This window comes from Pinus tabuliformis, chromosome 2_1 (assembly GCF_031772625.1).
Source record: "Pinus tabuliformis cultivar Carrire ecotype Pingquan chromosome 2_1, CPIR1, whole genome shotgun sequence".
NCBI classification, from domain to species: domain Eukaryota; kingdom Viridiplantae; phylum Streptophyta; class Pinopsida; order Pinales; family Pinaceae; genus Pinus; species Pinus tabuliformis.
This window is the reverse complement of record NC_142299.1, coordinates 647,453,814-647,468,260: the sequence shown is the minus strand read 5'-3', so window position 1 is coordinate 647,468,260 and position 14,447 is coordinate 647,453,814.

Genomic DNA, 14,447 nt, shown 5'->3' with positions numbered 1-14,447 from the left:
GTCCTAGCTCAGACATGATATATGAAATAGTACCCCCTTTCTATGTGACACTAAACACAAATGACTCCATGTTATACAACTGTATGCTTGATTCTAGAGCATCACATAATCTCATGCCAAAAACTATCATGGATCATTTAAATATTGACATAACTAGATCCTATCATGATTTGTACACCTTTGATTCCAAAAGGGTACCTTGTCTAGCATTGATTAAGGGTACCTTGTTTAGTAGTCACCCTTTCCCAAACCCTAGTAAAGAGCATAGTGTTAGATATTGTTGTCACTGATATCCCTCCCAAATTTGGAATTCTCCTTTCAAGGTCTTGTTGTGCCAAATTAGGGGGAACTCTTCAGATGGACATGTCTTATGCCACCGTTCCAGTTTATGGGGGAGAACAACTTAGGTTGTATAGAGAGGTTAGATTTGTGCACATTGTATGTAAAACAGATCAACCAAAGAACCACCTCTAAGCTATTGATCAAGATTTTGGTTCCTTTCATCTCTCTTCAAATCAAATACATGAATCTCAAGTAAAAATTGAAGATGTAATTGAAAACCCTATATCAAATCAAACTAATGTATGGAAGTTGTTCTTTGATGGTTCTTGTACTAAGGATGGAGTAGGGGCTGGGGTAATATTAATCTCACCAGAAAAAGAAAATATTTCACAATCATGTGAACTTGATTCTGAAGTTACCAACAATGTAGCAGAATATGAGGCTTTCCTTCTAGGACTATAGTTAGCCAAGAGTTTAAAGGTACACAACCTAAGTGTTTTCATTGACTCTGAACTCATTGTAAGACAAGTTAGAAATATTTTCCAAACAAAGCACCCTAGGCTTAGGTCTTATCGAAATGAGGTTTGGGATTCCATTGAAAATTTCTTTGATGCCTTCAACATAACTTATGTCCCTAGAAATGAAAACATACATGTAGATTCTTTGGTTGTCTCTACAAGCTCATTTAAGATTCCTAATCAAACACAAGTGTTATACCAAATCCAAGTCAAATACAGGCCATCTATACCTGATAACCAAAAGCATTGGCAGGTGTTTGAGGATGATGAACAACTAAAATATTTCCTTCAACTTGTAGGTGAATTTTCTCTTCTGCAAATTGATGAAGACAATATTGATATGGTTAATCCTCAAGCTAATGATGATTCAGAACTAAATTCCAAGATTGCAGATCATGACATCATACAATTATCAAACAACTTCATTCCTAAAGGGTTAATTCCTTTAGAGAAATTATTCGATTATAATGATGTCCCTCGAAACCCTCCATCCATTTCTCTTGAAGATGACATAGAAGAAATCAATATTGGAACCCAAGAACAAGTGCAAAATATAAAAATATCTACATCTTTAGCCCCAGAAGTTAAAAATGAATATCTTAAGTTACTTAAAAAGTACAAAGATGTTTTTTCTTGGTCTTATGTTGATCTTAAAACTTATGATACATCCCTCATTGAACATAAGATCCCATTAAAAACTGAAGCTAAACCCTACCAACAAAAACTCAGAAGAATTAATCCAGTTCTTCTACCAACTATTGAGAAAGAGCTTAAGAAAATGTTAGATGCACAGATTATTCTTCCACTAAGATATTCTAATTGGATTGCCAACCTAGTACCTGTCAGGAAAAAGAATGGTGAAATTAGACTCTGTGTTGATTTTAGAAACTTAAATAAAGCATCACTAAAGGATAACTATCCATTACCTAAGATGGATCAGTTACTTCAACAAGTTTCTGGAGCTAACAGACTTTCTATGTTAGATGGTTTTTCTGGTTATAATTAGATTATGGTTGACAAAGAGGATAGGGAAAAGACTGCCTTCACAACACCTTGGGGTATTTTCATGTATGGAAGGATAACCTTCGGTTTGACAAATGCAGGAGCTACATTCCAGAGAGCTATGGATATAGCTTTTGTAGGCCAGGTAAATAAATTTCTTATTATTTATCTTGATGACCTTACAGTCTTTTATGATTCTGATCAAAAACATTTAAAGCACTTGATGAAGGTTTTTGTAAGATGTAGGAAATTCAAAATATCGCTAAATCCAAATAAGCCTCTATTTGCTATTACAGAAGGGAAATTTCTTGGCCATATAATTTCTAAAGATGGAGTAGTTATTGATCCAAACAGAGTATCAGCCATTCATACATTATCATTACCAAGAAATAAAATGGAAGTTCAGGCTTTTCTTGGTAAAATCAACTTTTTAAGAAGATTCATACCCAATTATGTTGAAATTGTCAAAGATATAATTGATATGCTTAAAAAGGGCCATGAAGTTAAATGGACTGTCTCATCTAGCCATGCATTTGAACAAATCAAGAAATCCAATTCTAAAGCTCCAACCTTGGTCAGTCCTGATTATACCAAACCATTTAGTATCTTTTCCTTTGCCTATAAAACAACCCTTGTTGTTGTTTTACTACAAAAGAATGAGGATTCCTATGACCAACCTATAGCATTTTTTAGAAAAGTCATGAGAGATGCTAAGCTCAAATATGACATAATCGAGAAGCAAGCTTATGCCCTAGTCCAGTCTTTGAAATATTTTAGGATGTATGTTTTACATTCAACTATCATAGCCTATGTCCCCAACACTGTTGTTAAAATTGTTCTCACTCAACCAGATATTGATGGAAGGAGAGGTCGATGGATCACCCAAATTTTGGAGTATGATCTAACTATCAAAACCACAAAGCTAGTAAAGAGTCATGGATTAGCTAAGCTTCTAGTTGAATCCAACTGTAAAGTGCTAGGCATCAACTCTGTTTTGGAAATACCATGGGAGAACCCACAAGAACCTTCCCAAAATTCAAATGGGGAGAACCCACAAGAACCTTCCCAATATTCAAATGAGGAGAATCCACAAGACCCTTCCCAGAATCCTGAAGAAAAGAATCCACAAGAACCTTTACCTTCAAATCAGACCATTTATGTACACATTGATTAGAAATATATTTTATCAAATTGGTATCAAGATATTGTAAATTTCATGATTCATTTTGAATGTCTTGCATCATTCTCCAAAAGTAAATGTAAAACTCTCATATTGAAAGTAGTCAAATACTGTATCATAAATGAAAATTTGTACTGGAAAGACCCACTCAATATATTGTTACTATGTTTAATAGAATCAGAGACTGAAGGGATCATTGATCAATTTCATGCAGAATTTTGTGGAGGACATTATGCTTGGAGAGCAACAGCATATAAGATATTAAGGGCAGGATTTTATTGGCCAACATTGTTCTTACAAGTAGGAGAAAAGGTCAAAATTTGTGTCCCTTGTCAGATGTTTGCTGGTAAGCAAAAACTAGCAGCTCTTCCACTAATCCTAACAATAGTCTCAGCACCTTTCCTCCAATGGGGATTAGATTTTATTGGAGAGATTCATCCTACTTCAAGCAATAAAAATATATGGATCCTCACTGCAACAAACTACTTTACTAAATGGGTGGAAGCAATTCCAGTAAGAAATGCTACCGATTCAGTAGTGATCAAATTCATTGAAGAGAACATTTTATCTAGGTTTGGTTTCCCAAGCCATATTGTTACTAACAATGCCACAGCATTTTCCAGTGTTAAAATGATTGATTTGTTACACCATTCAAATCCATATTATCCTCAAGGTAATGGTCTTATAGAATTATCAAATAAAATTCTGGTAAAGGTTATCAAAAAAACTTTAGCAGATCACAAAAAGAGCTGGGACACTCATCTAATTTATGTTGTCTGGGAAAACATGATTAGTCCAAAGAGATCCACTGGAAATTCTCCTTTTCAGTTAGTGTATGGGAAAGATGCAATTTTCCCTACCAACTTGGCTTTCCCTGTTTTAAATTTTCTGCAGGATTCAACTTATGAACCTGATGGATTTTCAAGAAGGATAAATCAAATCATTGAGCTAAATGAGAACAGAGATGAATTCCAATACAAACAGAAAAAATATCATAATAAAATGAAGAGCCTGTTTGATAGAAGAGCCAGGGAAAGGGACTTCAAGGAGGGAGATCTAGTTCTAAGATGGGATTCCAAAAGAGAAGACAAGGGAAAACATGGAAAGTTTGACAACCTATGGTTTGAACCCCTAGCTATTGCTGAAGTAAAAGGGAACAACACTTTTGTGTTACAAAATCTAGAGGGACAATATTCCGCATATCCTCTTACTGGAAGATTTCTGAAGCATTATATTCAGTTTTGAGAAATTGAAGTAGACTTTACCACCATCATTGTAAAAAGTCCGGTCTTATTTTACTTTTTCAACTGTCAGTGTGATTTTTACAACAAAGACGCCATAGCTCGAGGAGAAGGCACATAGATCTACAAGTTCTCTACATTCTACAAGAGAAAGCAGTCCCCAGTTGGATTTGATGTTGCAACATTCTTGTTTTTGATAAGTTAGTGATTAGATGAAAAAATAAAAATTCCACAAAAAAATGATAAGTCAGGATATGGACCAAAAACAAAATGGAAATTAAAAATGTTAGGAATGATTATTATTGCAGGTCCATGTCACACAAAAAATGATAGGGTAGTTGCTCTAAAAAAGAAAGGCAAATGAAAATGTTAGATAAGAAACAAAAGAAAAATATTTTCTTTAGAAAATAAAATTAAGGTTGCTAAGTTTAAACTCACCATTGAAATTAGTTCTTTAAATTAAGTAGTGTTTAAAATCCTTAATCAGGGTTTAAATTATTGTTTAAGACCTTGATCGCTTTGTTAATAAACATGATCTTGTCATATCTGTGGAAGCGAAAAAACATCATATAGCGTGCAAATAACCACCGAGAATATTCCAATAGGTAAGATTCACTCCACCCAGATCAATGGCGGAGGAAGCGTTTTGGGCCCCCTTCGGTCGTTTCCCATTAACACGAGGGGGGGGTCCGAAAAGCAGTTTTAATCACTGCCACTTTTTACGATATGGCACTCCCACAGCATTTCAGGCCCCCAAGGCTCGAAACCATAAACCATCACATCCCCCCCCCCAAAATCTGCCACCGATTTTCCTCCATCCAACCATTGACCTTGCTCCCGCGTCATGTCATAGATCTGTTATCCCCTCCTCCATACGAAAACTGCCACGTCACTAGTCCATTATCTCTCACCCATTCACCACCCACCACATCACAAGGTCGTTGCGCCATATGCTCCAAAGCCGTTGCTAGCCTCTGTTAACCGTTTAATCTCCTGTTAGACATTAATTCTCGCTCCTCTGCAAATTAATTGCCTACGACTAGATTTAAACAATAAATTAAGCCCAATTGCACCTATAAATACCCCATGGCTCTAATCTTTGCCACTTTTCCGCTTCCATCCATATACCAAAAGATTTATTCGCCACTCTGTGTATTTTCTCCATTGTTATCCATCTTTTAATTGAAACAGTTTCTAAATTTCCCCTGCAGCAAGATGGCTCCTAAAGCTAAAATACAGAAGACATATGGTTAGATATCAGCCACTCCATAACAGAAATATGGCCATCCATACAAATCATTTCTGAGCAGCAAAAATTGATTTCCAGATGCAGGACAGAGATAGAGAACCAGAAGGCAACATTGGGCACAAAACCCAAAGAAGCATCAGGGATGATCAAAGTACTAAACTCTAAAACAAGGCAGCAGTTACAAGAGATGAATATTCCAAATAGGACAACTACTATTTTGGAAATTAATAAAGTCCTAATAAATAAAAATTTGTTAACTCAACTAAAAACAAGTGTGAAGCTTTGGATACTGCAATCAGAAGGTTTCATTCTAAATTCAGTATGTTGCATAATAAAGGGTTACCAGAGATAGTGTCATCAAATGATTAGCTAGTAAAATTGGAGGATTAATGTGAAAGACTATATAGTATTGCAGCAAACAGTAGTCAATTTGTAGGGATAAAAAGACAGATTACTGGCAAAGAGTTTTTGGAAGCTTTGAGCTCTGACCTCACAATCAAATATGAAGTTGCACACCTTTTTCTCACTAAACCCAATTTTGAGAGACATACCAATGTTGATGAGATATTTAGAAGAATGGTAAATCTAGAGATACCAAGTGAGAAGAGGTGGGATCAATTGTGTGAAAAAATTGAATAACTTTCCATTCCAACAAGAAGATAGCAACAACAGATTTTGAAGGAACAGTCATCAACAACTTCCTATCTAATAGGGACACATCATTCAACAATTTTCTTTTCCTATCTTCTTTCGGCCTATTTTTTAATCAGTTTAGGATATTTTGTTTACTATCTAAACTTGTATAAATAACTCTCTTCTACGAGTTGTTAAAGGTGGTACCTATCCATAAACAATTTTGTAAAGCATTGATGTACAAGTTGTTTCTAGACCACTGATAATAAATCAAAGGATTCTGAATTTTGTATCATACAGTATCATTTTCTTCTATAAGTTTTTCATGTGTTTCATTCATTCTGTTAATTCTGTATAGGTTTAAGTTTTACAGAGATATCAGGGAAGAATAAATGTGTTACAGTTATTCTTTAAATTCCTTCTAAAGTTATTATCATAAAGAGATTGAGATATTGGATTGTTTGTCTGAAAGGCTCCCTCTAAGTCATTAAATTATCAGTATCTTATGTAATTCTAGGCATATTTCGTTTAACTTTTGAACATTGGTCAGAGGTTTTCCACTTATGATGATTTATCTTTCTATCTGAAATTTAAAGTAATCATATCTTCTTACTATTCTTTCAGCACACCTTATAAATTCAAATCATTGTGTGAAGTTAAATAGTAGCCCTTTGGTTATTTATTAGTACTATATAAATGAGTTAAATACATCATTCTTACAATTTTTTCTATGTATTGGTCCTCCATAAAAACCAAAACCCCCAAAAACAAATATCGTAGACGCTCTGGCATGATCAATTGACCATTTTCATCTTAGAGGTACAACACCTTCAATATATCCATAAGATGTCTTTCAAACATGCCTTATGGTGGCTTGTTATCTCCCTTATGATGATAATGGTATCTTCTTTCAAAAGCTTGATACTTCCTATAATACTATCTGCAGTAAAAGCTTCCAAGGTGCTAAGTCAAGAAGCTCTACTCAAGGTGATAAATTGATCCTCTTCTTGAGTTCAGGTCAATTTTTCGTAGTTGCTCAACACTTACATATAATTTCTCCTTTTTCTACATTTAACAATAGGTCTAGTCCCTTGAGATATTTGTAGCATTCTATTGCAAGTTTGTCCCATTAAGGGTTTCAATAGTCCCAAAAGGATGTGAAATTGATCTTCCTTCAAAGTGTCACAACTTAATGGAGTGAGAGGTTTCTATTTGGCAAGATCTGTATAAATATAAAAAAAAATTAAGATAATTGTGGTCCTTTAGGGTGACTAAGCTTTGGATCAGACCTTCCAAATGAGCGTACAATGCCTTTATACAGTTCAATCTTGGTCCTTTTTAAAATTAGTTTTAGGATGATTGAATGGGAAATGCTCGAGGGGAATTTCAAGGAGTTTTAGGATGATTAACAAATGCATTGTAGGGCTCAATTGTAAGATATGTTTGAGGGCTACTATGTTGATCTTTGCAAGCCAATGGAGAGTTTGGTAGACAAAATCACAAGACAATACATGAAGATTGTCATCTTATGAGTCATGGATGCTTACGGTTAACTAACACCTTCTATTGAGTGTTGAATTCCATGAATTGATGTCATTTGTTTCAAGATGCTCTTTTACTCACCAAAAGATGGATTGAATGTGTATTAATGATAGTGATTATAGGATATAACAATTGATCAAATTACATGAATTTTTTTTAAATGTAACCATCTGTGTAAATTGATTATTGATTAATAAAATTAATCACTATTTTCTATCACATAGTTGTTGATTTTATTTTTTAATAATGTTTTACTTTTTAAAATTAAAAAATACATTATAAATTATATTATTAAATCAAAAACATATTATATTAATTATTATATTATTAAATCAAAACCATATAATATCAATTATTATATTATTAAATGAAAACCATATTATACTAATTATTTTATTATTAATTATTATTTTTAATTCCTAGCTCGTATATATGTTTTTGGCAGTCATTGCATATGGTTTTCGCATAGACTATGAGTTTTCTCAGTGGCTCTGCTCCCTTATACGTTTTTGGCATGTCATTGCATATGGTTTTCGCATATGTTGTGAGTTTTCTTGGTGGATTCGCTCCCTTATACATTAGATTCTTGCATATTATAGACTGTGAGTTTTCTTAGTGGTTCTACTCCCTTATACATTTGATTCTTGCAGTAGACCCGAGGGTTTCTTGGTGGCTCTTCTCCCCACATTCAATTATTGTATCATACCTCAATGTTTCTTGGTGACTTTGCTCCCCACATTCGATTCTTGCAGCAGACCTTACGTTTTTTCGGTGGCTCTGCTCCCTACATTTGATTCTTGCAACGGACACGAGGGTTTCTCGATGGCTCTTCTCCCCACATTCGATTCTTACAACATACCTCAGGGTTTCTCAGTGGTCATGCTCCCCACATTTGATTCTTACAATAGACACAGGATTTCTTGGTGGCTCTTCTCCCTACATTTGATTCTTGCAGTAGACATGAGGGTTTCTTGGTGGCTCCACTCCCCACATTTGATTCTTACATCAAACATCATGGTTTCTTGGTGGATCCACTCCCCATATTTGATTATTGCAGCAGATGTCAGGGTTTCTCGGTGGATTCACTCCCTACTTTCTATTCATGCAGTAGATCTGAGGGTTTCTCGGTAGCTCCTCCCCCTACATTCCATCCAGCGTTCCCTTGAGTGTTTCTCAATGGCTCCTCCCTACATTTGATTCTTGCAGACCTCAGGGTTTCTCACTCGCTCCTACCTACATTCCATTTGGTGTTCTCTTGAGTGCTTCTTGGTGGCTCCTCCATACATTTGATTCTTACAGACTGGTCCGGGAAATTCTCAGTGGCTCCTCCCTACATTTGATTTGACATTCCCTTCCCTGTGCAAACTCCTTCAAGAATCCATAGTAGCTAGCATATTTGGGTATCAGGGTTAAGCAATGGTAAGTCCACATTCCTTCTTGAACACCTGCAATTCTAGGGTTTTCAAAAAATTGTTATAATAGGCACAATTGAGGTTATTTATGCCCTAAAACAAAAACTTATTTTCTCAATGTATGCATTAATAAGAGAGTACTAGAATGGTTATCAGTTAATTAATCTGTTCATTGCTTCTTGAGTCATTTCTTTAGTCATGGGCTACGACTTATTCATTCATCTGTGAATATCTTATTTAGTCATGGACAGTCAAAGATGGTGAACCAAGCAACCCATCAGTGGTAACATGAGACCAATAAGTTCATACGTGGTACCCAGAAGATGATATGTGGTATCTGAAAGAATTAATAAGGCAAGTTAGGGTAAAGAGACAATATACTAGTGTTGTGTCCTAGCTTCGGGCTACTTTGGACTATAATTCTGAGTGGTTTGGTTTTTTTTCTCTGCTTCATCACGCATTAATTGTTCAAGCTCAACCAACAGGTTATTTTTGTGAATACGTGGCTATTCAAACCCTTGCAAACAATGATATTGTTCTCTTTCAATGTTTAATGATTTTGAATGCAAGTCTGCGGTTATGGACTTGAGAATAGGGCCACGTATATGATGGGCCTCTAAATTAGACATAAATTAAGGCCCATGCCTCTAAATTAAACATAAATTAAGGCCTATGACTATCCTTCAGCACATTAAACCTCTCTTTTTGCATTAGATAATGTATTTTTAACTTTAATATATTCATTAGGAAGGTTTATGAATAATTACATATTTGTGCCTAATATTATTTATTTTTGTGGAATATTATGAGAATATTGGTAGATTATGAAGATTTTGAGGAGATAATTTAGGGACTTGATCCCTACTACAGGAGGATCACTATTAAATAATAAATCAACAATATATTATGGAATTATGGCACAAATTGTGGAACTCTAATGATTGAGAAAATCTAGGTATGTGTTCCCTGCCATTTAATGCAGATTCTTAGTATTGAGAACCAGATCCACTAATCAAGGAATTTTGGTGGGGAAATCTTCCTCTATTCATGGGAAATGATTCCTAATCTTTTTTTATAAGTACTAAGTCGAATTTTCCTCTAGATATATATTTTCATTAGTGTTCTTGTGGAGAGAACTCGTATTTTGCAGTTCCATTGTATTTTCTTGTAGGGATGTAATTGTATTGATGAAAATAATGAAAATTGGTGTCATTTTCAGCTTCTAAATCTTGTTCTCCTCCATAGGTCTCTGAGTTTCCTTGGGCTTGGCATCCCAGGATCCTCAAAGCCCTTTTATATCATTTTTTCCTTCTTTTCACTTCTTATTCACATGCATCTCTTGCTTTTATTTCTTTCTATTTATTTATTTAGTATTAATGATTTCTTGTTGTATGATTAGGTTAAATGGTTTATGTAAGTTATTTTGCAGGATCACAAGCATCATTTTATCCTTGGAAAAACTTTGGAAGGTCATAGTAATCATTTAGATACTTGGATTAGCTTTCTTATTCCCAAATCTAGATTTCTGGAACTCCTTTGTGGCAAAGAACAATAAATTTCTGTTATCTTTTGGAGCATGATAACAAGCTTCAAATGATTGGTTCCATTTGAATTAGATCACAAAAACATTCTAGTTCATAACAAAAACTACCCCACTGCATTTTCACTTGATTAGGTTTTTCATTTTATAGATTTACTAGCTCACTAGTTCTTGAATTTCTAGATTTTCAACTAGTAATTTTGTGCTATTTTTTATCATGGGTTAATAGAGGTATTTGTTAGTGGTTCCACTTGGAATGGGGACCTAAGACATCCTAGTCAATAACAAAATTTGTCCCATCCAATTTGGATTTGATTTTCTTGGTCATTCGATGAATTATAATTTCGTATAGTAAATCTGTAACATCCTGTAGTAAATCAAGGGATCCTGTAGGAGAACTAGGAGATCCTGTAGGAGAACTAGTACATCCTGTAGGAGAACTAATACATCCTGTAGAAAACCCTGTAGTGGCCTGTTTTGAGCCTGAATTGAGAAAAATCATCATTGAAGCTGGGATTAGGCCCCTACTTGACCTCCAAGCCATCAAAATCATTGTACCCCTCTTGCTCCACACCTGTCTCCCCTACCAAAGATCAAGGAAAGATTAGCATTTGCATTTATAAAGAAAAAAGATTTTAAAAATGAGTTCTTTTATATTTACACATGCACAAAGCAGTTAGTACTCTTTAGATCAGATTTCATGCTCAATTAGTTTAAATCATCACATGTGATAAATAGGGTTAAGCTAGGTTTCTTTTACATTTACTTCATGAACTTTATGCAATTAGAGTAGGTTTATTTCCTTGTACTTTCTTTCTTTCAATAGGTTAAGGTTCCATTTCGAACATTTCATTTTCTGTAATTAGTTTAGGCTTTGACTTCAGTACATGCACTCCATTACATCATGACAGCAAAGGAAGGACACATTGTATGTTGCACATATAGTCTCGATACCTCTTAAGTTTGTACGAACCCCGGGTTGATAATTAAAGTCGAAATCCATGGGAGTTGCAGCATTCTTGTTGCAATATCGAGGCTCATCACTTTTTGGCACCGTTGTCGGGAAGGAGTCAAAGTATGCATTGTTTTCTTCCATAGTTGATTCATTTCTTTTTACTTTGTGAAAAAAACTGAAAAATATTTGCATTAGGCATATTTAATTTCAAAAGTAGAAAATTCCATTGCATTATAGTTTTCATTCAAACATAAAAACAAAAAATATCCAACACCAACCCACCCACCCATTTTATCACGTGGTGCAATAAGAACCACATCACCATTCACTTTTGTAGGTAGAAGAAGAAGATGGCAAAGAATGTAGAAGAAATGGATGGAGATGATGACAATGAGGAAGATCCTCTCGGATTTCCCATTCAAGATATTGATGGTAGTGTGCACATGAAAAACATCCCTCCATCTTTTCTTCCAAAATTTCATGGTCTAAGTTCAGAGGATCCGGAAACCTTGCTCTTTGAATTTGAAATTTTTTGTATATCTTATGGTTACTTATTAAAAATTTGAAAACTAAGCTTGTTTCCGACAACATTGAAGGATAAAGCTCTTAAATGATTCATGAGTTTAGGAACTAATTCAATAAGATCATGGAATGATATGCAAAATATATTTCTAGAAAAATATAAAGATCACGATCTTAAAGAATAAATCTCTAGAATGAATCAAAAAGAAGATGAGGGTTTAGAGGATCTAATAGAAAGGTTCATGTATAATGTTAAGAGGGAAAAACTATGTCATTTAGGATCTGACACACTAAAAACCCTCTTACTTAGAACAATTAGGGATGAACGGATTAATCTCCTTGATCTCATGAGTAGAGGTGATGTATACCAATTATCATTTGAAGAAATTTTTGAAGCATGCAAACACATATCAAGAGGAAGGGCAAGAGTAGGTAAATCAGCATCGAGATCGATAAGTCAAGCTAAACTTGGAAATTTTTTTAATAACTTTAAAACATAAATTCTTAACAATCTAAGTGAACAAGTAGAAATATTAAGAATACAAAATGAGCAAAAAGACGATGTTGATATTCTTGTTGTCCATGCAGAATCACATGATGTAAAATGTTTCTCCTCATTACCAAGGTTAAAGGAATTTCACCAAGAGGACAATGGAGCAAGTCAATTGCCAATGCAACTATGCTATGTAGCTCCAATAGGATCATGGAAGCCTAGTCAACCTAGTATGATGCAAGAGCCTAATTCACAATTTCAAGGTTATGCATATCCACCTCAAAGTAATTGGAACACGCCCTTTCCTTGGCAACATTGGCCATCTCAACCCCAAAAACAATCTTGGCAACAAGGTTGGCAAGGAACTTATGGGAGCCATCCACAATATCCTCAATATTTTCCTCAATATCCTCCATTCCATTTCCATGTTATCCCTACCATTCACGTCCACCACAACCACAACCCCAACCACATCCATCTCAAATATCCACTCCCCCTCAACTACTTGTACCGCCATTTCCAAACCCACACATTGAAGTACCTCAACCCACTTACAATGCTGAGGTACAACACTGCCAAACATCTCCTCTTGAGATCAATGGTATTCATCATAGCTTAGGAAGAGTATTACAAAAAAAAAATTATTATCTTGATATCATTGAAGTACCACATCCAGAAGAAGAAGATTCAAATGAGAAAACCACAGAATCATGGACTTCACTTGATGAAGAGCAGACATCAAAATCAGAGATCGAGAGAGCTCCCTCATGGTTACCATCAAATCCTCCATGTATTCAAGAGAACAATCAGCAAAAAGAGGAAGATTTGAAGGTCATGGTAGAAGAATAGATGAAGAATGATCTAGATAAGCAAGAAAACCAAGGACATCAAAGTTATATTGAGGTTTGGTTCCAGAAAATCAACAAGATGGAGCATCACTCTCTTCTTCAACTATGCTTGATCCTTTCAAAGTCAAATCATTTGATCACTCAAATTCAGGTACATGTCAAAGCATACATTTCAAGTCTACACATCAGTTTTTCTATCATCTTGATGTGCACATGGCTCCATTGGAAGTATTCTTATACTTGAAAGTGATTTTGTTTTTCAAGTAGGGTAGGGTAGAAAAAATTTACAAACAAACATGAAAAATAAGAGAAAAAAATAAAAATATCAGGTGAAAATCTCCTTTAAGGCACCTCAGATTGGTTCATTGATTGAAAACCTCCATGAGACGGTCAATGGTTTGGGAAAAAAATAAAAAAGAAAAAAGAAAAGATCCTAGGTGAAAACCTCATTTGAGGCGTCTAGGCAGACCTACTAGTTGAAAACCTCATTGAGGCATCTAGTAGGCTTGGAAGATAAAAAAAAAAAGGAAAAAATAAAAAATCATTGCTCCATGTATCTCTTTGATGAATGTAGGTGTTCCCCAACATCTTCAAGGAACAAAAACAAGTTGCCACCAAAGAAAGAAAAAATAGGTCAAACCTAGTCAAAAGAAGTCAAATTTTGACTTTCTCCTCCTTTGCTCAAATGCTCCAACAAGGCCAAGTACATTCCAATCCATCACCCTCATCTATTTCCACCATCCACCCATCATTCTCAAGCTTTTCCCATTCATTTTTCTTGATGTCCTAAAAAACTACAGGAAGGCTCTGTTTTACTACAGGAAACAAAAATACATAGAGTAGAAATTTATTTTTGCCATAACTTGAAAACCATGCATCCATTTAAAACATTATTTCATGGGGAGATGTATATGGATTATAGTAACATGCCCAAGCAATTTTAGCAATTTCCAGTGCACATTTTCCAAGAAATTGGCGTCTAGCACCTTCAGCCATTTTTAGTTTTTCTCGAGATCCATGCATGCATTGA